Genomic DNA, 22,384 nt, shown 5'->3' on the forward strand with positions numbered 1-22,384 from the left:
TTGCGATTGTTGACAGTTGAGTAACGGGAAATGGAAGCGATTTCAAAACCATTTTTTAATTTTTTGATGAAAAATACGTTTATTCAAAATTTTGAGTACGCCATTATATCGGGTGTCCAATGTCACATAACAAGCTCCTGACAGCAAACTTCTGTCTCTTCACGGGTTCGAGTACAAATCACTGGAAAACGTGTTTTTGCAAAAATCCATAAAAAATGAAAGGGCCGCCCCACAGTCACGAGATAAATGGACCTCGGATTCGTGATCAGAGACCAAAATTACCCCTTAGAGCAAGTATCACGATCATCGAAGAGGGGTCGGGGCAACAGCTGTGTGAGACCCATCCATGAAAAAAGATCTTTTTTTTCAGGAGAATTCCACAAACAGCGTAGTTTTTTTTCCCTATATTGGACCGGAAATTTTGAAATCTCAAAACCTTACCTACACGGAGAAAAATGAGTTCCCAAAATCGTGAACAAGCGTTCATGAAAATGGGAACCACGAACAAAGTGTTCAAATCCCATGGTACGTTTTTGGAAATCGTACCATGGGATTTGAACACTTTGTGCGTGGTTCCCATTTTCATGAACGCTTGATTTTAGGGTACAATTTACAATTTTTATCAATATTTTAAAACCATTGTTGAACAAAAACAATAATCGTTCAAAACAACAAATCGACGCCGTCGTGCTTGTCATACGTCGCTTTTTGACGTTCCGTGATAAACGCGTTCTAATGTTTGACTTTGAATTAACAAAAAACGAGAGCACTCAATGTAAACAATAACAAGCACGTTTTGTTTGGATGAACATTCTGTGCAGTGTCCTGAAGTTTGGTTGAACTTGGTTGCTGGAGTCCCGAGTTATAATTACAAATGTTTACGGTACACAGAAAAAAATAATGTAAATTTGGAAGCTGTAATTTTGGAAGGTTGAATATTACCTCTTTTATGATGCAATTTTACCTCAATTTAGACTGAAAAAGTGACATTACACCAGAAAAGTGGTAAAATTACACATTTCCAGAGGTAAAATTACACCTCTTTTCTGACATAAAAGATGTACCCCTTCCCAGATGTAATATTACCATTATTTTTTTTCTGTGTAGTCGAGCTCGTTCCTGTGTCAAACGCGTTCTGACCTGAAATCCCTTTGAACAATTGTCGCACTTACATCAATTTTCAAGCTGTGTCAAGATAGCACGACAAGATTGAAACCTCTTTCATGTGAAGCGCGTCAACAATGCACGGAGTTTTTTTTCGGTTTTTATTGAATATCTCAGGATTGAAAGTCGAATTTTGGGGATCTGTGAAGGTCAAAAGGTGAGGCATTGTGAGCTGCACAAAAGGGCGTTCTTAAAATTCAATTCGGCCCAAAATCGACAAATGACGAGTTAGCACGAGAGCGACGAAATACTGTAATTTTTCATTTTAAAAAGACTTTTGTGGAGATGAAAAAGTATACAATATTTTGATTAATTTATTGTTTGGTAATTCAAACTATGCTTCACTTCTCTTACAGCCCATTTCTCCCTCTGCTTAAATGTAATATCACTTTTCGCAGGACTTCCCAGACCAGTTACGTCCCATCAGCAAGGAATCCGTTCGTCCAAAAACTTCGTCGTTCGTCATCCTTCGACGTTCGAGCTAAACGGGAAACCGCCGCACAAGGTTCATTCACTTCACTTCGCTCACACACACACAGGTCATTTGGACATAATACGGGAGTGCTTGCCCGATATCTACTTCTCTCCTGTGAACCTTCGTCCCTTTTTGGTTCTTCCTAACCTTCCCGACCAAAAAAACTTCTTCATCTTCTTCTTCGTCCTGATCTCGTTGTCGTATCCGTCGATTCGGATCGCTGGCTGGTCCTTCTCAATTTTCGGGGTCGGTTTCGGTTTCTTTCTTTCCTGTTTCTTGCGCCGATGTTCTCAGGGTAAGTCGGTGCTGTGCGTCGTCGTCGTCGTCCAGGTGTCTCCCTCAAGAACCGACTGGCAGGCTCGTCTCGTCGGGAGGTTTTTTCGAGTATAAGGAAGGTTGAGAAAGTAATGCCCGCCAGGATTCTCCAAGAGCTGGTGGCGCAGCGACTTGGCGAATTCCGCACGAGGTAATGAGGAATGCTTGCGGAAAGTAAAGTCGGCCTGATATTCACTTTTCTTTTGCGGGCTGTGCTGTTCTTTGCCGGATGGCCGTCCGACCAACACGTCTGTAGTGTGGTTTCTTTTTGGGGATATCATCGTCACCCGGATGATACCGGATGATTAATGGGGTCGTCGGAGATAGTGTGAAATCGGGCGGATTTGTGGGGGAAAAAGAGAGTTGAGCATTGCGTGATGGATGACGAAATGAAGCAAAACCCGAAAAGTTTTTTTTTTGGGAAATTGAACTTGAAATTTTCTGAGTTGGACCTTCCCGGTAAGATTTGAGAAAGTTGTCCAGGTATATTAAACGGATCAGCAAAATAAAACAAAATCTCTTTGAGAACCAGCTATCAAGGGTGTTCTACTATGTTTTTTTCCTCACAGGATTTTTGTTGCAGCGTTGCATTGAAAAAAATATATTTTATTTCACCAAGCTTAATCCTTTTCCATTTTCTGATTCCACAAAAAAAAACATGCTGTACAAACCACTTTCCAGTGACCACCGGGCACAGAAGTAAAAAGTAGTCACACAAATCGGTATTCATGCAGATTTCAGTCCTGGCTAGGATCCAGTAGAGAGGAAAAAAACCTCTTGTAAAATTGGAACCATCGTCCTCGGACGCTATAATTACTATGGACGAGCTCCTGCTGCAAGGAAAACCCTGGAGCCGACCAACCAGCAGCACCACCACCACTTTCCAAAAGTGAGATGAGTGAGTTGAGATTAAAACTGTTGACCTACATTACGTTACGTTGCAGGTTCACTAATTCCCTCTCCCTCCACACAAAAAGGGTTGGCTATTTCGAGCAAACTTTCTGAAAATGTCGTATGCAAGCTTCAACCTCGTTTTCTCCGCAGGAATTTCGTCGTTTGAAAATCTTTCTCCTCAAAGCAAACAAAAAACAAACATTCAAGTGCCCTTCTACCTTCATTTTCACCCTTACCACAGTTTCCCCGTTGGTGTTTGTCTGTATGTGCCCCCCCCATGTTGTTAGCTTATTTTTTGGCGTAAACACTCGAAATCCCGTTCTTTCCTGTCTTCAAGTGTGGTAAAATGATGGAAAAGCTTGGGAAAAATCGTGTCAAGAGTGGCAAATAAAAAAAAAGTCCCGAAATAAAAAAAAACAGCCACAAGTTATCGCCTCAGAAAATATTACAAACCAACTCGGGCTTGGGTTTATGGATCTTGGACTAGGGAAACTTTCTTTTTTGGGTGGTGGGGGGAGCTTTATTTTTCGCCTCAAATCGTTTGGCGCCTCCCCGGAAGTGGGTTCGATCACACCAAATAAGCATAAATTTGCGTTGCCCCGGGCGTTATTTTTATATGACACGCGGAAGGAAAGTCACGTTTTTTTTGCTTACGAGGTTTGCCCTCAAATTTGGGTTTAAGAGTAATGATTGTTTGCTGTAAGCAATTATCCGGAAATATAACGGAAGTTTAAGAAATCAAGTAAGAAATACACATTTATGTTTTTTTAACAATCCGATCCGAACAATTCGGTTTGAGATCCCGAGAAAGATTGTTCTAATCCTAATTCTGATCTAAATTTTTGCAACAAAGTGGTGTAGTACAGCCACTTAAATGTTCAAAATAATTGTAAGAATCATTTGATGGCTTGACTGCTTGTTTAAAAATCAAACAACTTTAAGAAAACAGAAAATATTTCTAAACTTCGAACCCTATAATAAATTGAAATTAATGTAGTGAATCCATGTTTCATAAGCTTGATTTTTTTTAAACTTATTGCTGTGACCAGTATTTTTAAATTTACTTCTGTGTGTTTATTTTTGAAAGTTAAGTATGCAATAGAAATTCATTATTTTAAAAAGTTTTAGCTAAAAATTTAAATTTTCTTTTGGTACTTTCCTCAAAGTTTTAAAACTCAAAACGTTTTTTGAAATTTCTTGTGAAAAATATGAATTTATATGACAGTTTTTTTCCTTCGATTTGATCTGTAAAAATGTCTAATATGTAACTGCCAAAAACTTAAAATGCATACATAATTTGCTCTGAATTTCCATATTGTTGAAACATTTTTGTTCTAGTTTTATAAAATGAGCAGAACTAAATGTTTGTGATACAGAATTCATTGACATTCTTTCAAACATTAGCAGTGCTTAAATTTGTTTTTTTTTGTAATTTCTTCGGGCTTGGGGATTTTTGGATTATGAGCTGTACTTTTTTATGAGATTTTTCTTTAAGATTTCTTAACTGTTTATTTTTTTTAACATGAACAGTTCGATGAAAATTAAATTTGAAAATAAACATATTTGTGAGGTTTGGTATCCTCATTTATTACTTTTGCTTTGACGAAAGGATCATCAAATATTCTTGTCTAGAGTAGTTAAGTAATATAAGTTTGTTTGAATTTTCTTAATACAGAAACAGTTTTTGAAGGATTTTAAATTATATTTAAAATTAAATTTTTACATAAATCAAACTCAAAATTATTATTTTCGTAAATTGATACTAAATTAAAAATTGAAGGGGGGAATGAAGGTCTTGAAAATAATCCAAGGGGGAATTGGTCAAAAAAGGTTGAGAACCACTGGATTAGGACTTCCAATTACACGAAAAGTTGAAATAAAATAAATGAAGATTTTTTTCCCCGACTAAAAACTTTTTACTGCTCAAACTTCTCGTGTATTTTGCTTATTTTTTGTGAAATCAAAACTCAAAGTTTTCAAATACATATAAGAAGCGAGTTTTTGAAATATGCATTTCTTGGGCATCTTTAGATTGTTTTGTTTTGTTAAAGTATGAAACATTTTTGTTTTGATTTTTAATGCTTTAAATGTTTATGATGTGCAACTCAAGAATTCTTCTATGAAAATGTTTTATAGCAAAAATTGTTCGAAATTAAACGATAAATAAACATCATTCCATTATCAGGATTTATTTTTTTGTCCAAATTTAACCGTCTAACGCCTCATTGCTCGAAAAAATGTTTACTTCAAACTATAATTTACTGGAATCCATTGAAATGAACTTATTCTTCTAGTAAAATCCTATTTGATATGTTATCCTTGAAAAAAAAAACTTGAAAAGCACAATTTTGCTTCTGGTGGGAAGGGAGTAATATGGATTAATACCTTTTATCAAGTGACGATACATGGATTATTTGAAAAGTTTACCAAAAAGTGATGGTTTATTGTCATTCCGTGATATCGGTAATTCTATTGCCCAACAAATAAGCAAGAGCTATTCTCAGTATGAATGCTGAAAGCTTTAAGATTATTTAAAATTAAGCTGGATGTAGTATATTCAGAAGAGCTAATTGTAATTAGTTCATTGAGAACAGTAAATTGAATTGAATTCAATTTAATCAAGTTTTATTATTTCAAAATTATTCTCTCAAAATATTAAAAAAAATTTAACTACTAAGTTCATAAAATGTATCATTCCCTTAAATTTCGTGAATTCCCGGGAAAGTTTTAAAAGGGAAATTTTTTAACGGGAAACCCTGGGAATTCTCGTAAATCTCATTTATTTCAATTTTACGAGCTTGGGCAGTTTGGTGTTATAAAATCTTTTTTCAAATACATTTTTTTCCTTAATTTTTATTTTTTTAACGTTTGACATAACACTGTCTGTTTATTTAACTCTCAGAAGTGATAGAAAAAAAAGTGAGACAATTTTATTCTAACATTTTAAAATAAGTATTGTTTTAGTCTCAATTTAATAAATTAAGATGGCTGTATCAAGAACGAATCAGTTGATGATTCAGCAAAAAAAAAAAAACCATAAGCAGATCTGGAAACACTGTCTGTCTTTATGAGCACTTAAGGGGACTTTGATGATATTAAAATCCAGGTTGAATGAATTTGATGTTGACTTCTTCAATGATTGTGATCTGATTTTATTGCAAAACACTATTCCATTAAACCAAAATGATCCAATCTGGCATCCCTGTTATAATATATCAGCACTTTAATGTAGTTCGCAAAACTGTTTTCTTTTAAATACCCGATAATCAAGTTAGATGGATGATGTGTAGAACTAAGCGAGGTTGAATCTTACAATTTTTTATGAATTTAAATAAGTGACGTCTAATTATATTTGGAATAAAATATCGAATACATATGAGGAATTCCACATGAATTTCAAAAAAGATGAGTGTGAATTTGCATTGTTGCACATACATTAGAACATATTGTCAAATAAACTCTTGAATAAGCCTTTATAATAGACTTGAAGGAGTTTCAGTATAAAATACATTCAAAGGTGTGAAGTTTCACATGAAATCAAAATTATGTACATTACATTGACTGAAAAAAAAATCATCAAAAAGACTCAAAATCTCCTCATAAAACACCATCAAATTCATCTTCTTTCCCAAAAATCCTTCCCACCAAAAACCTTCCAATCACATCCGGTATTGCTACCGCGCACAACATGTCAATATCCTGAGCAAACTGGTACAGCACATTCGAGGAGCATTACAGAGAAGTGAAGCAAAAAAAACTGTCTACTGCCGTGTGAGGATGCACCCAACAGCCCAACCATAAGAAAGTAACCCAATACGGATTTTCCGCCATCAGATAGCAGCCGGTACGGGCCTGATGGGTCCTAAGAGTACGAGTGCACACGAAGCAACCATGCTTTGCCTGTGAGAAGTTTTCGGTGTAAATTCAATGGAACGGTACATTTTAAAACTTGGAAATAGATCACAAGAAAGTTACGGGGATGGGTGCACGGTGGGAAACACGTTTACGTACACTTGATGTAAAATTACGTTTTAGATAGATTTGCGTTTCCATAGATTAAACGTAAAGTTTATCTCCACACAAAAATGCATGTAAAATTACACGTTTCCGTTCTTTGTGTGTCATTTAACAGAACGAAAGCTTTCCAGAGCAGTTCCAACGGAACAGAGAAGCAGATGTGCACGACGCGATTGAGGTATGAGGGCATGAGTTAACGGCTAAGTGTACTTATTCCTTTTCGATTCTTTGAGCGTTTGTAGCGGTGGTGGTGGTTGATGGTTCAGCTGCCGAAGTCTCATCAACCAGTCGGTTGGTTGGTGGAGACGCCGGGTTAGTTGGCTTTGTGGTGCGCGCACAAGTTAGAATATCCAATCAAAATCCATTTCAGTTCAGACTGAATCACATGTGGTGGTTATACGGGTGGTGATAACGATGTTCGCCGGTGGTTATCACACTTATCAGGAATGATGCATTTTTATTTTCAGCACACAGACAGCGATACACAGACATTTATTTGTTGGCACTAATGGCGCGCGCGTTTTGATTAGACACAATTGGTTTGATTTAATATAGGCAACTTCCTTTTAGAGTGGAGCACACACAGATATTGCACTCTCTCTCTTGTTTTATGTTTTGTACAATTTTAGAACACCGTCACACTTTGGCACACTGATTCGTTGGTCGTTTTATCTGCTATCAGCGCACTTTGTTTGTTTTCGTTAGCTCATCACCTCTTTTTTTATCACATTTATTGCCGTCAAAACCTTCACGTATAGTTTGGCTAGATTTCAATCATTTCACCTGTACAAGCTTATCATTTGTAATTGTAATTGTTTTCCTTTGAATATCTCACTAAAATCACTAAACCCAAATTCTTAACCTAAAAATAACCACAATAAACCACCACAATTGCACCGTTACAACAAAACACAACAAAAAAAAACCCAATGCAAGCCGGTTCCGGAAGCCCACCACGTTACCTTGTGCGTCCACGGAGTTCTGGTGCTGGTTTCTGGTTTCGGGGGTGGCAACGCAATACACACACCGCCTCCTCACGCTCACTCACGCTCGACACGTCTCGACGGAAGATACACAACAACTGAGGAGCGCGCGCGACAAAACATTGAGCCTGTGCCCGCCACCAGCTCTGGAACCGTTTTGGTGTGCGGCGACCGGAGAACCGGAGATCCACGCGCAAAAAATCGACGGTCCTATGCGCACCAACACCAATAGGAACCCAGCACACAGTAGTAGTGGTGACGCACCACTACTACACACGCGCGAGGAGTCCTTTCGTTTATGCTTTGTGCGTGCGTTGCACAAAACATACACGCACGCACAACTAATACCAGCTTGAAACGAAACGACTCAACGAAGAGCATAGCGACGAGCATAATTGCGAAGGAGAATCATCGTCATCGTCATTCGTGTGGACGACGACACCATACGACCACCATCATGCGAGTACGAGACACGGGTGGACAGATGGTAAGTTTTTTTTTCGTACGGAATGGATCGAATGGGACTGTACACACGACGCAGTCGGAGCGGTCCTTGTGCAAGCGCGGTGTTGTTGCTGCTGTTAGTTAGGGTGCTTGCTGCAGAAAGTTGTGGCAAATAGTTATTATACGATGACACAACTCTACATTTTTTGGAGCTGATGTCAGTAAAAGCTTCAGTTTTGTCAAAATATGATAGATTTGGACTCCCTATAATCCCTACAAATAAATAAAATTTACTTGAGCTACTATGCACTTTTCTTCAGACGAAAGGAACAAATTTAACACAATAACTTCAACTAACTATACCGGCGGCGTGCCTTTCGATCAACGATGATTAAGGAAGGACTGATTATGGCACTTTAAATTTATATTATTGGTAGTAAAGAAGTTAACGTACTACAAATTTGTCCTCAATCGATACTCTGTACATTTTAGTTTTAGCTGATTTAATTTTTGAGTGACTTAAATAACGTGGCATCTTCAGAAAAGTCTCTAAAAATCAAAGGAGTCAAAAACATATCGATAAAATTTCTTATGAATATGCCTTGGGAGACTCTAACTTAAATATTTGATCAATATTTGACCTCTTATGACATGTTTCCGATCAAAATTTAACAGTTTTATACCTTTCTTTGAAATAAGCCCAAAATCAATGCTAGAAAAACCAAGTAAAATAGTTAATAATTCCCATAACCTGTGAAGCTATTTACTACTCAAAAGGTTCAAACTTATATTTTTCCAATCCACTGCCATATTGACCATTACATTTTAAAACATATTCGAATCAATCACAATGGAACGCCCAACGCATGTCCAACTTACACGAACATGCTATGTTTTTGATCGCAAAATTGCAGTTTTAATGAAATTGAGTTCTGCAAAGTTCTAGTATCATCTAGACATTCTTACAAATCGCTGGAAAAAAGAATCGTCTTGGTTGATTGATTTATGCACGAGAACCAGCGAATTGAAGTTACCGTTCCAACTTTTTTGGAGCCTTGGGAGTTGGAATGTTGAACACGTATCGTATTTGGTTCAATATAAGCAGAAATATGCCTAATTTCTTAAAATAAAAAGTGACTTTCTCCAAAATTTCAGGAATTAATTACCTTCTACGTGATGAACATTGCAAGGAACTCAACATTGAATAACTTTCTTTCACAATCCTCTGTAACATTAAAGTAAAATAATGATGACATTTACTAGTTAAAAACCTTGCTTAATCCACCTTAAGGTGATTGGTGCCTTCCTCACATTAATATACTCTTGATAGGTTCTTTTTTTTAAACCGGACCGGACCACGGTTCTTTTTTAAACTCTGGTCTTTTGAAAGAACCGTTCCAAGATGAAATAATTTTTGAACTTATTATAAATATAATTAATTGAACTTACAACAAATTGTAGTGTAAAATTTGTTTATGAGAATTGAAAATACAATTTAAAATATTTCAATGCTAATAAAAAAATAATCCCAACATTGTCCCTTGGTACTTTAGGCTAAAAAACCGTAGGTTAAAGAGGGGCTATTTCCCGATATTTTCAGAACTAAATCGTCATATTTTTTTTGGGTTTCTATAGAAACTTTCTCATCAATACATATTCAATGACTCTCAATAGTATTGATGTCAATATTTGAAAATCACTTAATAGTTTTCATGCTCATATTTTCACCTTTTTTTTTTGAAATTCCAAAAGTAAATTATTTTCTGAACAAAATGAAGAAACTTTTCATTGTACTGATCGTACATTAACCCTGTATAAAAAAACGTTACTTAATCCACCTTTAGGTGGTTGGTGCCTTCCTCTCATTCATAAAGTCAATACATTCAGTAAAAATATCAACATTCCCTTAACATGTTTAACAAATCAACTTTATTACTAATTTCTTTTGATAGGGTTCGCAGACCTTCAACTTTTCTGGCTCATCGGCAAGGTCTGATAAAAAAACCTATCCAACGATAGTTCGCATTTCATTTGAAAGGTCTTTTGATTATCTAACTAACGTTGGGTCGCATGATGGACCCGGAAATCATTTTTACTGGAATATCTGAGATCCGGCCACCAAAAAGTGTATAAATAACAGTTAAGTGCTAATAACTTTTGATAGGGTTGTGAGATCCTTGATGTTTTAGGCTCATTTGAAAGGTTTTTTGATTATCTAACTAACGACAGGTCGCATGATGGACCCGGACATCATCTATATATATAAAAAAATTTCGATGGTTTTGTTCGAACGCGCATCACTTGAACACGGGAGGTCGGATCGGAGCGCTCTTTGCTGCGTTGGGTTCGTATAAGCCCAAGGAAGGTTTTTACGCTAATAAGTTGACACTTTGGCCACAATGAGACCGATTCCGGAACACCGCCGTTTGTATGGGAAATGTTTCGTAAAATAAAATTTTGATCACAGGAGGCTGAATTAACAAAAAAGCTAAAAATGTCAAGACACGAAAAACAGACAAGACGAAGTTTGTCGGGTATGGCTTGTTTTTACTAAAATATCTGAGATCCGGCCCAAGGGGTTTCCAGCATCAAGGATTACTGACCAGTCTAAATTGAATTACCAGAATTACTGGCAATATACCACGGATTACTTTGATTTCCCAGAATTACTTGGGATTACCAGAAACCACGCAGAATTGCTAAAATTTATAAAAATAACTTGAAATAAGTCTTTGGAATTTGGATTGACTGACAGCTGTCAGAACCACGTGCTTGGCAATAATGCGTCCATCCCGGTAATTCCCGGCTCAAAATCCCGGGATTTTTTTTTCAAAATCCGGGATTTCCTGAATCCCAACAATTTTTATATCTAAAATTTTACATAAATTGGTACCATTTTATTTGCTGTCATTTTTGTTTTTTAGACATCTTAAACCAATTTTTTAAGCTGTTTTAGTCATGTCATATAGAAATAAATTAAAAATAAATATTTATAAGATACTTATTCAATTTGAATTAGAAATGTGGTGCATATAAAATTCAAAGCACAACAGAGAACAACAAAAAATTAGTTCAAGCTATCTAAAAACTGCTATCCTTGTTTAGATTGATATTAATAGTATTAAGATAATTCTATAACTTTAAAACTTGAAAAACATAAGAAATAAAGAAAACATAGATTTTGTGACTTTTTCAAAAACTTCCTGGGAATAAATATTTTTCCCGTTTTCCGAAAAACTCAAAACCCGGGACGTAGAGTAGCATCCAAATTAGCGGACATTCCGAATCCACTCTGTGCTTCTTACAACCATAAAAGGCATCAAGCAAAAGCAAAATACATTCTGCCGACTTCCCTTTAAAGAATTACTAGTAGTTACTAGAATTAATGGGAAATACACGAATTGCTGAGTAACTATGGAATTACACGAATTACAACGGAATTACTAGATAATTCGAGAATTACAGGAATTACTGCAGAATTGCGGAATTACTGAATTACTTACTCAAAATCCGAATGATCCCGTACTAGCTATAACTTTGGTTTCTTACATGAAAACTAAAAGGCAATAAATAGAATCATAAAAGGTTTATCGAAATTATCTATTTAACAGTTATTTTTTATTATTTTATTATTTTCTGAAGTATGTTTTAACAAAAAAGAATAATGGAATTACCAGAATTACTGGGATTATTAGGAATTACCAGGATTACTCTGGAATTACTCAGTAAATCCGGAATTACTGAATTACTTGATCAAGTTCCAAGTAATTCCGGATTAGTGACCAGTCTGACACGATGCTGGAAACCCCTTGATCCGGCCTCCAAAAAATTTATAAATAACACTTAAGTGCTAATAACTTTTGATAGGGTTGTGAGATCCTTGATGTTTTAGGCTCATTTGAAAGGTTTTTTGATTATCTAACTAACGACAGGTCGCATGATGGACCCGGACATCATTTTTACTAAAATATCTGAGATCCGGCCTCCAAAAAGTTTATAAATAACACTTAAGTGCTAATAACTTTTGATAGGGTTTTCAGATCCTTGATGTTTTAGGCTCATTTGAAAGGTCTTTCGATTATCTAACTAACGATGGGTCGCATGATGGACCCGGACATCATTTTCGTTGAAATATCTGAGATCCGGCCTCCAAAAAGTGTATAAATAACACTTAAGTGCTAATAACTTTTGATAGGGTTGTCAGATCTTCAATGTTTTGGGCTCATTGGAATGGTCTTTTAAATACCTTTCTGAAAATGTATAACATGATAGGGTTTCTTGCAAAAACCACCCTTTTTACAATCTTCCGGACATACGCCAAAATCGTTTTTTTAGCATAACTTTTGAAGTACTTTACTAAACTTCATAATTTTCAATAGGGACTTATGGGACCCCAAGACAAATCGAATAAGACCAAAACGGTCCAAATCGGTTAAGCCAGTGCTGAGATAATCGAGTGCATATTTTTTGGTGCACAGACCCACATCCCTACACACACACACACACACACAGACATTTGCTCAGAATTTGATTCTGAGTCGATAGGTATACGTGAAGGTGGGTCTACAAGGTCGAATTAAGAAGTTCATTTTCCGAGTGATTTTATAGCCTTTACTCAGTAAGGTGAGGAAGGCAAAAATAGTAAATGATGGGAAAATGATTCTAATGACCAGGCGAAAATTATAGGCTACACAGCAAAAAATCCGATGGTAAAATCGCATGCAAAAGCATGCACATCACCTTCGTCAAAATAAACACTTAATATTACACACTGCATGTACATTTTTTGCAAACACAAAGAAAAAGTTGCAACCGACGGGATTCAAACCCGGCACCAACAGTTAGGACTGGCGCCTTAGCCCACTCGGCCATCAGACCGATGAAAAGATGTAAGGATGATCGCATATATCAGCTTGACATTCCGGTCAAGTAGGTTTCCCATACTGATGGGCTACATGTTTCAGGGTGTAAAATCACATAAAATTGCATAAATTAATGCAATATTTATTTTACACCCAGGCCTTTTACATGCAGCTGGATTACTACTTTTTTAGCTGTGTAGTTTTGGAAACTTTGATATTTGGGTCATATCAGGCCTGAAAGGATAAAAGTATTACCCGAATATAAATTTGAGACTTCAAATTGCTTAACTTGTAAATTGTTACCAAAAATCTACTAAATAGCTCAGAGATTTAAAAAAAATCCTTTTGCCCGAACAAACTTCAGCGTTTATAGAGTTTATCGATCAAATCAGAATGAAGAAAAGAGTTAAAATAATATTTTCTCTAAATAAAATATCAGCATTAGTCCAATTTTGGCAGAAATAAACGCAATTTTAAAGTTATAGAAATTTCTCCAAAATCCTAGATTTATGTTTGGATGCCATTCAATTATTCGAACGTTTAGGTTCGAGTAGAAATGTTGACAGAGACCACCAAGACCTATGGTTTTCAAGGACGTATTCTCGTTTTGAGTAATTTTGATTTCAAATAAATTATATAATTCCAATGTAAATAGCTTTAAAAATTAAAAATTCTTTAAAAATATCTTTTTTATTCATATGTTGTAAAAGAGCGAAAGAGCCGTTCAAAAGAGCGGCTCTTTTAAATGAGCAAACAAAATTGAGCGGATCCTAAAAAAGAGCGGTTTTGCCCACCTCTAGTTGTCAGATTTTCATCATATTGCATTCATTGGAAAGGTCTTTTGATTACACATCCAACGATGGGTCGCATGATTGATAAGGACATCATTTTTATCAAAAATTCTGAGATTCGGCTTCAAAAAAGTGGATGATGAACACTTAAGTGGCCATAATTTTTGGTAGGGTTGATAGATCTTCAATCTTTTGGACGCGTTTACTTAATAAGATAAATATCAAGCAATACGTTTTCAGCAATTCCACGTCAAACCAGCATTATTCAGATCAAAAGTGGTTCGATTTGGCTCGAATTTTGCATGGGAGTTTCTGGGCCAAAATATTTTTTTTATTGGTGATTTTGATTGCCCTATCCAAAATAGTGTGGTTTTAACCATTTAAGCAAAAAAAAATTAGCACGCCACATTTCAAAAGTAAGGTGATTTGTTGGGCTTTTAATGAAAATACTAAAACATTTTAAGTATTTAGCTTAATACATTTACAGATTGAATGAAAATTTTGTTTGCTGGTTTGATGGTCTCGGAACCAAAGAGCTTATTACTGAACATATTTTTCTATTATTTTTCAAAATATTTAACGAGGTACTTTAAAAAAATCTTTATTTAAACAAAACATTAATTGAACAAAAAGCATGCGTATTATGAGCTATATTAATTTACCAAAATCCGATATTTTTTTTAACCATATCTCTGAACCATGAAAAAAATATTACAAATCCGATGCAAACAAAATATTTAGAGGCAGCCTTTATTAAGTTTGTAAAAAACGTATTTTCGTTGTCAGCTTTAGTCAGCATAAACATTTTCAGAAACCAATTTTTTAAGTGTAGGGTGCCCAAAATATGGGACTTTTCCTCAAAACCTCGCTCCACAAGCTGAATATTGTTTCTTGAGCTATTTTAGGACTCTGGGCCAAATATGAGCAAAATCGGTCAACATTTACCCATTGATACTCAAAGGTGAAGTTTGTATGGAAAAAATCGAAAAAATGTATGGAAAACCCAATTTTCTTACGGTCTGCAGGGTACTTCCATCAAAATAATCCCAAAAGTGAGATTCCTATTGGAAATTTAATGTTGTACAACTTTGTGGAACATAACAAAGCTGTAAAACTCGGTCCTGAAAAGTTATTAGCGATTTAAACAAAATATTTTTGTATGAAAAACTTTTTTTTCTTCAACTTTAGGCTCGGGTATTAATGGGTTAATCTCAACCAATTTCGCTCAAAATTTGCACAGATGCTTAAAATAACCCATGAAACCAACTTTTGCTTGTGGAGGGTCATTTTTTCTGGGCAGCCTAGTGTTCAGCCATTGCTTGAAATTTGAATGCGTAAAGATTCGTAAAGTTATATTTTAAGAGTGAACAGCAACCAAGGAAGTAGTTGTAGTCTTATTCAAACTGTTAAAAGTATGTTATTAATCATTTAGTAGACAGTAATTTTGGAAACCAATATCAAAATGTATCGATAATCACAATTTTTTACAGTTTTTTTTCAGTTTTACAGTAATCTCCTCATTTTTAGATAAGCTACTTTTGTGCAACATCAAATCATAAGCATCAAGCCATGTCTTTCAATTTCTTTTCAAAACTAATGTTGTGCTTTTTCCGATGATTCGAGTTCCATGTTCTTAGACATTTTAATATAGTAAATATAGTTAAATTTTCTACAAGATCCACCCCATCTGCCATACAGACAAATCTTCCAGCAGCTCGCTCTCTCCCAACCGTGCCCGGCAAACATCAACAAAGACTCGTGTAAGTTGAGAGGAGCAGTTCGGAGCACGAAGCATTTTACTCGGCTTTCCACGGGTTTTCCACCGTCCAAAACAGAAGAACCCAGAACGAACGTTCTTCGGTTCGCTTCTGTTGGTCGAATCCTTGTTGCTTCTTTGTCCCCGTTCGTCGTCCTTTTTGGGGGGTGTTTGAATGTGCGTGTGTGCAGAATCCAGCTCCGTGCGTGCGTTTTCATTTCGTTGTACGAAAATGTTTGGAAGGATGCAGCAAGGACCAACTAATAATGGCCAGCATCGGCAGTGGTAGTGCTCAGAACGATGAACTTGGCTCTTTTTACACACACACAAAGAGCGGAAGGAATGTTGGCAACAACTCTTGAGAGAAAGAGCAAGTTTGGGGGAAAAATATGCACGCGAACGAACAAGTAGCTAAGAGGATGACTCTCCTTTTAAAATTGAGGGTACTTGCTTCTTTTTTGCGAGATTTTTTCCTTGTTGTTGGCTGTTTCCACCGGTGAAAGTGGCATAGTAGAGAGAGAGTTCACTGAAACCAAATTCAAGTGTGGACAGGGTGGGTGGGTGGTGTGGTTCTGTACAACATGGGTGATGTTGGGTGAGGTACAGCACACATTGAGCTACTGTCAGTGCACTGTCAATTGGGCATAATGGGGAAGGATGATTCACGGGGAAAATGAGGTTATTGTAGGTTTGGTAGAGTGAGGATTTCTCAAGGGCTGGAAATGTGACTCAGAATGAGATCTTTCTTAGTCATGATTCGAATGACTTAAAATTTATTTTGTTGTATTGTTGTTGAAAAGTGGAAAAGAACCAGTTGGTTTTGTAAAATAACATTTATGTCTCTTAAAACCCTATTTAAGGGGTACCCAAACTATAAATTCTTTGTTCCAAATTACATTTTGCGAGCATGATAAGATAAAGTTAAATATAATATTTTGAAGCACTGATTTCAACATAAAATCTCTTGATGCATTATAAAATAACTTAGTTTAGGAAATTAGTTTTTTTTTTCAAAATTTCATAAAATAATTGCCGTTTCCAATGAATTGTATTATATTAATAACGATGATATAAAAGTTTCTGCTATATTTTTTAAACACATTTTGAATCAATTTCAGAAACAGGAAAGACATAATATGAGTCTTGGGAAGCATTTAACCTCCTGAATCGAAATAATTTAAAAAAAATTAGGAAGGTCGATTTTTATTTTATTAAATTGACCATAAATAGACTTAAATTGCATATAAATTATTATATTATCAATGCAACTTGTTCAAGAAACTATTTGCCACGTTTTGAAAGTGTCGAGGAGTCGAAACATTTAATTTTGGAGCTGAGAAGAGGCATTTAAAAATATTGTTTGAAGTCTTTAAGATTAGTTATCGGATTTTAAATTGAAATGTTCGATGTTATGCATAATTTGGCGATCGAATTAGTAACAGAGTACCATTGCACAGTGGGAAAAATCGAGGTAAAAAACGGACTTTATTGATGCCAGTCAATTAGAATTTTCAACCAAGACTTTTTTTTATGTGAAAAATTCCGAGGAGTCGATTGATGATGGTGTGAATCCGCGGAAATTTGCGTAAGGTCAGTTTAAGGTCGATTTACCCTATTTTTTGCTGTTTTTATTAGTTTTAAATTTGTTGCTTAAATGTTCAATGCAGTGACATAACTTTTTCTTCTCCATCGAAATGATTTTCAGGTACATTTTGCGAGTCTTAGTCTTGGTTGAAAGTTCTAATTGACCGGCATCAATTAAGTCCGTTTTTTGCCTCGATTTTCCCCACTGTGCATTGTGATGATATTCCATAACAAAGTGAGCAATTTGATGTTAAATTTAAGGTCTGGCCAGGTTTTCAGCAAAACTTTTTTGGTTCATTTTCAAAAATAAGAAAATTGGGAAAAATTTATAAGAATTTATTGGTAAAAAAAATAATCCCAAGCCCATTGATTAAAAATATAATCACGAAAATTAAAAAAAAAACTATCACAGAGTTCTTCATATAATTTTCCAGAGTTCTGTCAAATAATATCACCGAATACGAATATGTGGTCCAAAAGTGCAAAATTCGTAAAATGCTTAATAATGTTGCCAAAACAGGGATTTGGCCAAAATCTGGAAATCTTAAGAAGTGTATTTAAAAAAACTGCTAATATTTCATGAGAACTATCAATGAACATTTCTAGAGATTTTTTTTGAATAGGTCCTATAAACATTTGAAAGACAATAGCTTATAAGACCTTTTTTTTTAAAAAAAAACTCCAGAATTTTTAACTTTTTATAATATTTATATATAATACAATATTTTATATATTTCAGGGAATATTCATAAATCATGAAATGAAGGAAGTAGATGAATTTTTGACTTTCAATACAATTGATTGATTTATGATTAAAGATATTATTTGCAGAACCATGTTCATGATGCATTCAAAATAATTATATTTTGAGTATTGACAAATAAATTTCTGCTTTGAATTTATTACGACACCAAAAATATCAAATTAATATGGGTTAATTTTTTTGCCTAGTTGAATAATTTTTTTGCCAAACATGGAATGGCACTGTATAACCTTTATCCAAAGTAGTCTGAATAGTTTAAAAGTTTAATCAATAAAATTTGAAATTTAAAGCAAATTTTTTTGCACCCTAATTTTATGGAAATAAATGAATAGGAAAAACATAACAAGAAATAAATTTTGCATGGTTTCAGTTTAGAAAAAAATCGAGAAGAAACTACTAATCTGGGAAAAAACATAAATGGGTGGGGTACTTGGAGTAATTTTGTCTACAACTGTAAGATATTCGCAATATAATTAAAAAATATTTTTTATCTTCATCTGTCATTTTCATATAAAATCAAAAAAATCATAAAATATATACATATTAAAGCTACTAAAATATGTGGTATCTTTCAATTTTAAACCAATTTCCTACAAGATCATACAAAATACAATCCATCTGGTCACAGAACCCAGATGCTTCACTGCACTACACATTTTCCAATATTTATGATACCAATAATGAGAGTGTACATAAACGGATCCTTATGCAAACAAGCTGCTGCTGCTGCTGTGGGCACTTACCAGCAACCGAAAACATAATACAACTCACCCACACATTATTCTCGCCCATTTTGCCCAGGCCACACCGAACCAACTTCGGCCAAACTTCACACAAGTTGGCAACATATTTACAACCCAACGGTCAGTTTTTCCAGTGCTAGTTCGTTGCACTCAGTTGCCTTCCAGGCTGGACCATCAGGATCAGCAAAGAACACTGTGAGAAATTTCACTTTTATTATGAAAATTATGTTTAAAACATATAACAAAAAAATCGCTAGTGGTTTTCACTGTTCCCAGTTCGAGGGTGAAAAGCCGGACAATGGGCAAAAAAGGACGATAGTAATTTTCATCACGGTGGTTGATTTTTGCTGAATTTTTGCATTATTTCCAACGCCCAACACGAAGCTTTTTTTTCTCCAGTTTTAAAAACATGTTGTTTTCATTCCATTCGCCCCAAAAAGCCACACATCAGTACAAAAGAAACCGCTGCTGCTGCTGCCCACCGCTCGCAGGATATTCGCCCGAATTTATTCGCGCGCGCAGATTGTGGTTCAGGATAAAATAACCAACAAACCTTGCCAGGGTGCGAGTGCCAGAGTTAAACATATTGTTGCAACGTTTGTTTAATGATGTCGGAACTTTTGTTTCGTGTATGCATTAAATTTCGGTTTTTTTGGTGTTTCGTTTCTAGCGTGGTCGGTAGTTAAATTATCGACTTAATGAGCTGATTTGCGTATTTTGATAAAGTTGCCACCACTGTTGACCGGTCGAGCTGAATCACTGAACCTTCTGTGGAGGGAAATGGGGAAAATTATGTGGAAATTCTTTTTTTTTTGCGAATGAATTTAAAGTAGAGTTATTTTCGCTATTCGACACTTCCTTGCATTTTTTATGTTTTAATTAAAATGTACGTAGAAAAGCAACAACTGTTTCAGTTTTAAGCCTCTAAAATCTCTACGTTTTCGAACATCGTATTTTTTTATTTGGAAGAAACCTTATGCATCGATTCCTTAGGCCATTTTCCATCAATGATTTCACCATACAAATTTGGGGGTTGTCCATAAAAAAGTGGTATGTGAGATGGACTCTATTTTGAAAATTTTCATTTTTGGACACTTTTAAAAATATTAACCTTAAATTTTTTTAAACTCGAAATCAGTGATTTTGCAAAAATAAAAATCAAAGGTACTTTTTGCTTCAAAATTTGCTTTTTCTAAAAATATTTTTGTAGAATTTTTAGGGTAAATATTAACCCTCTACAACCCAACCCCGCCTCTAGACGGGCTTCGATTTAAAAAATCGCCAAAAATCCATTTTTCAACCAATTTTTGATCTTTAAAAAGCATTGGAAAGAAGAACTCTTAAAATTTTAGAAAATTTATGGGTTGGAAGTTTTACTTGTTTTATGTGACTTTGCCAATGTTTTTAAAAATGTATTTTTTTTAGGGGTCAACTTTGGCTGTGTTTTTTACTAACATTTCCTATATTTTAAGTAAAAAGAAGTATGCAGTAATTTTTCTAGTGCCCCAGACTATGCCTCTGCGCATTTATTTACAATTTAAATAATAATGGTTCCATTTTATAGTAAAAAATGTGAAAAACATGCAAAAAATTGAAAAAGTTACTGTAAAAACATGAAAAAATTAGATAGGCAAAATGTAATGATAGGAGGTGGTAGAGTAGGCCAAATACTACCAAAAACAAACAAAAACTAAACAAGATAAATGCAAATTATAATACTAAAAATGAAACAAGAAAAACATAAAACAAGAGAAGTAAAGTAAAACCTCCTGAACACGGGAAAAATAAAGATTTTCGAAAAAAAAAATTTGGGCAGTAGAGGGTTAATACCGTCATCAGCAGGGGTGACATCGGGTCTGGGGGGTGGATTGGATCACACAAATTTCAACATTTTTGTATGACCCAATCTCACCCCCAGACTCAATGTCACCCCTGATGACGGTACTTCCCAAAAATCGCTTCCGTTGCTAATCGTCCAGCATCTATGTTGGCACTTTGTATCCACCAAAAGTTTTGGTCCAAAACATAAAAAATAGAAAATATAAAGAGGGTAAAATTAGTCGAAATCGAATTTTTGTGATTAAAAGTTAATTTAAACAATCGGTATTTTTCCGTGTACTATTTTTTCCGAATGGTCCTAATCATAATTTACAGCTTTGCCAAAGATACCAAATCAATCGGAAAATCCCGTTCCGATTTTCGAATATCAGCACTTTTCTGTATACAACCCAAGGCATAGAGATTATGAAGAAACCATTGATTTAAAATGGCCGATTTAGACCATAGAAATCGATGGACAAAGTTTCATTCAAAACCAAAAATACAAAAACTGGAAAACAATATTTTGTTGAGAAATCTTGAGAACTGCTCTATATCTCGGATCTACCTTGTTTAATGTTATTCTCCATTCAATAATTAGTTTTGTTTTATATGTTATCAATAAAATGGAGAAATCATTACAACTTCTTAGTCATTTCAAATGTTTTTTAAAGTAAAGATTCCTCACACAAAGTATAAAAATTTGAAAAAAATTGCCCAGATCACTTTTTTTTTTGTACTATTTTTGATAAAATGCAATGTATTTTACATATTTTTTACTATGTGCTCCCTGATTTTTGGATTTTAAACTATATTTTTAAAGTACTGAATTTACATTTAACAAAACTAATATTTTTAAAGTTAAATTTAATCTGTAATAGTTATTAATTGAAAATACATACAGTATGTAAAAAAAGTATTTACACCCCTTGGGCACTATGCACATTTTGTGATGAAACTTGTAACAATTTAAAGTTTGACAGAAACCTAGTACTACGTTTTGTTCAGAAACTCATGCCGAACATTTTGCTATAAAAAGCTCATTTATATAACAAATACTATTACAGAAATATAAAAAGGTGCAAAAAAAGTTTGTACACCTTTTGAAAAATTAACATCAATAATGTTATTTGTTAACAAATCACCATAAATCCAGTCTCCCAACTCCAAATAGGCATCCTTGACATTTAGTTGAATTAAAAGTTTGCAAAATTAAGTTTAGATAAGTTTTATATAGAATTTCCAGAGTAATATAAACTATTATGCTAAGTAGCTGGTAAACTTTATATTCAATCCAAATTATGTTTTAAATCAGTCAAGGATGCCTATTTGGAGTTCGTAGGCTGGATTTATGGTGACTTGTCAACAAATAACTTTATTTGTGTTAATTTTTTGAAAGGTGGACAAACTTTTTTTGCACCTTTTTTGATTTTTGTAATAGTATTTGTTATATAACTTTTTATAGACATCATCTTTTCATGAGCATTTTGTAGCAAAATGTTCGGCATGAGTTTCTGAACAAAACGTAGTACTAGGTTTCTGTCAAACTTTAAATTGATTGCATGTTTTATCACAATATGTACATAGTGCCCAAGGGGTGTAAATACTTTTTTTACATACTGTAACACTTACTTAATACTCATTCTTTAGAAAATATGAATTTTATTCACGTTCTTCAAACCCTAGCTTTTCGTAAATGCTACATTTTTATACAATGGAAAATTTTGTTTTTAATGTCATTTTTTCGATAAGATATTCAAAGTTTATGTTACACC

The 22,384-nt window shown here is 34.6% G+C and overlaps 1 protein-coding gene across 2 annotated transcripts in view; it reads right to left on the minus strand.

Annotated features, from left to right (window-relative positions):
• Positions 1-8,007, minus strand: part of LOC120418658 (methylcytosine dioxygenase TET) — a 224,238-nt gene extending 216,231 nt beyond the window's left edge. For both annotated transcript variants that reach the window (XM_039581105.2, XM_039581104.2), the window contains exon 1: positions 7,828-8,007. The gene's annotated coding sequence lies outside the window, so the exon portion shown is untranslated. The remainder of the gene's footprint in view (positions 1-7,827) is intronic.
• Between the last annotated feature and the right edge of the window lie 14,377 nt (positions 8,008-22,384).

Source organism: Culex pipiens, chromosome 3 (assembly GCF_016801865.2).
Source record: "Culex pipiens pallens isolate TS chromosome 3, TS_CPP_V2, whole genome shotgun sequence".
Classification (NCBI taxonomy): Eukaryota; Metazoa; Arthropoda; class Insecta; order Diptera; family Culicidae; genus Culex; species Culex pipiens.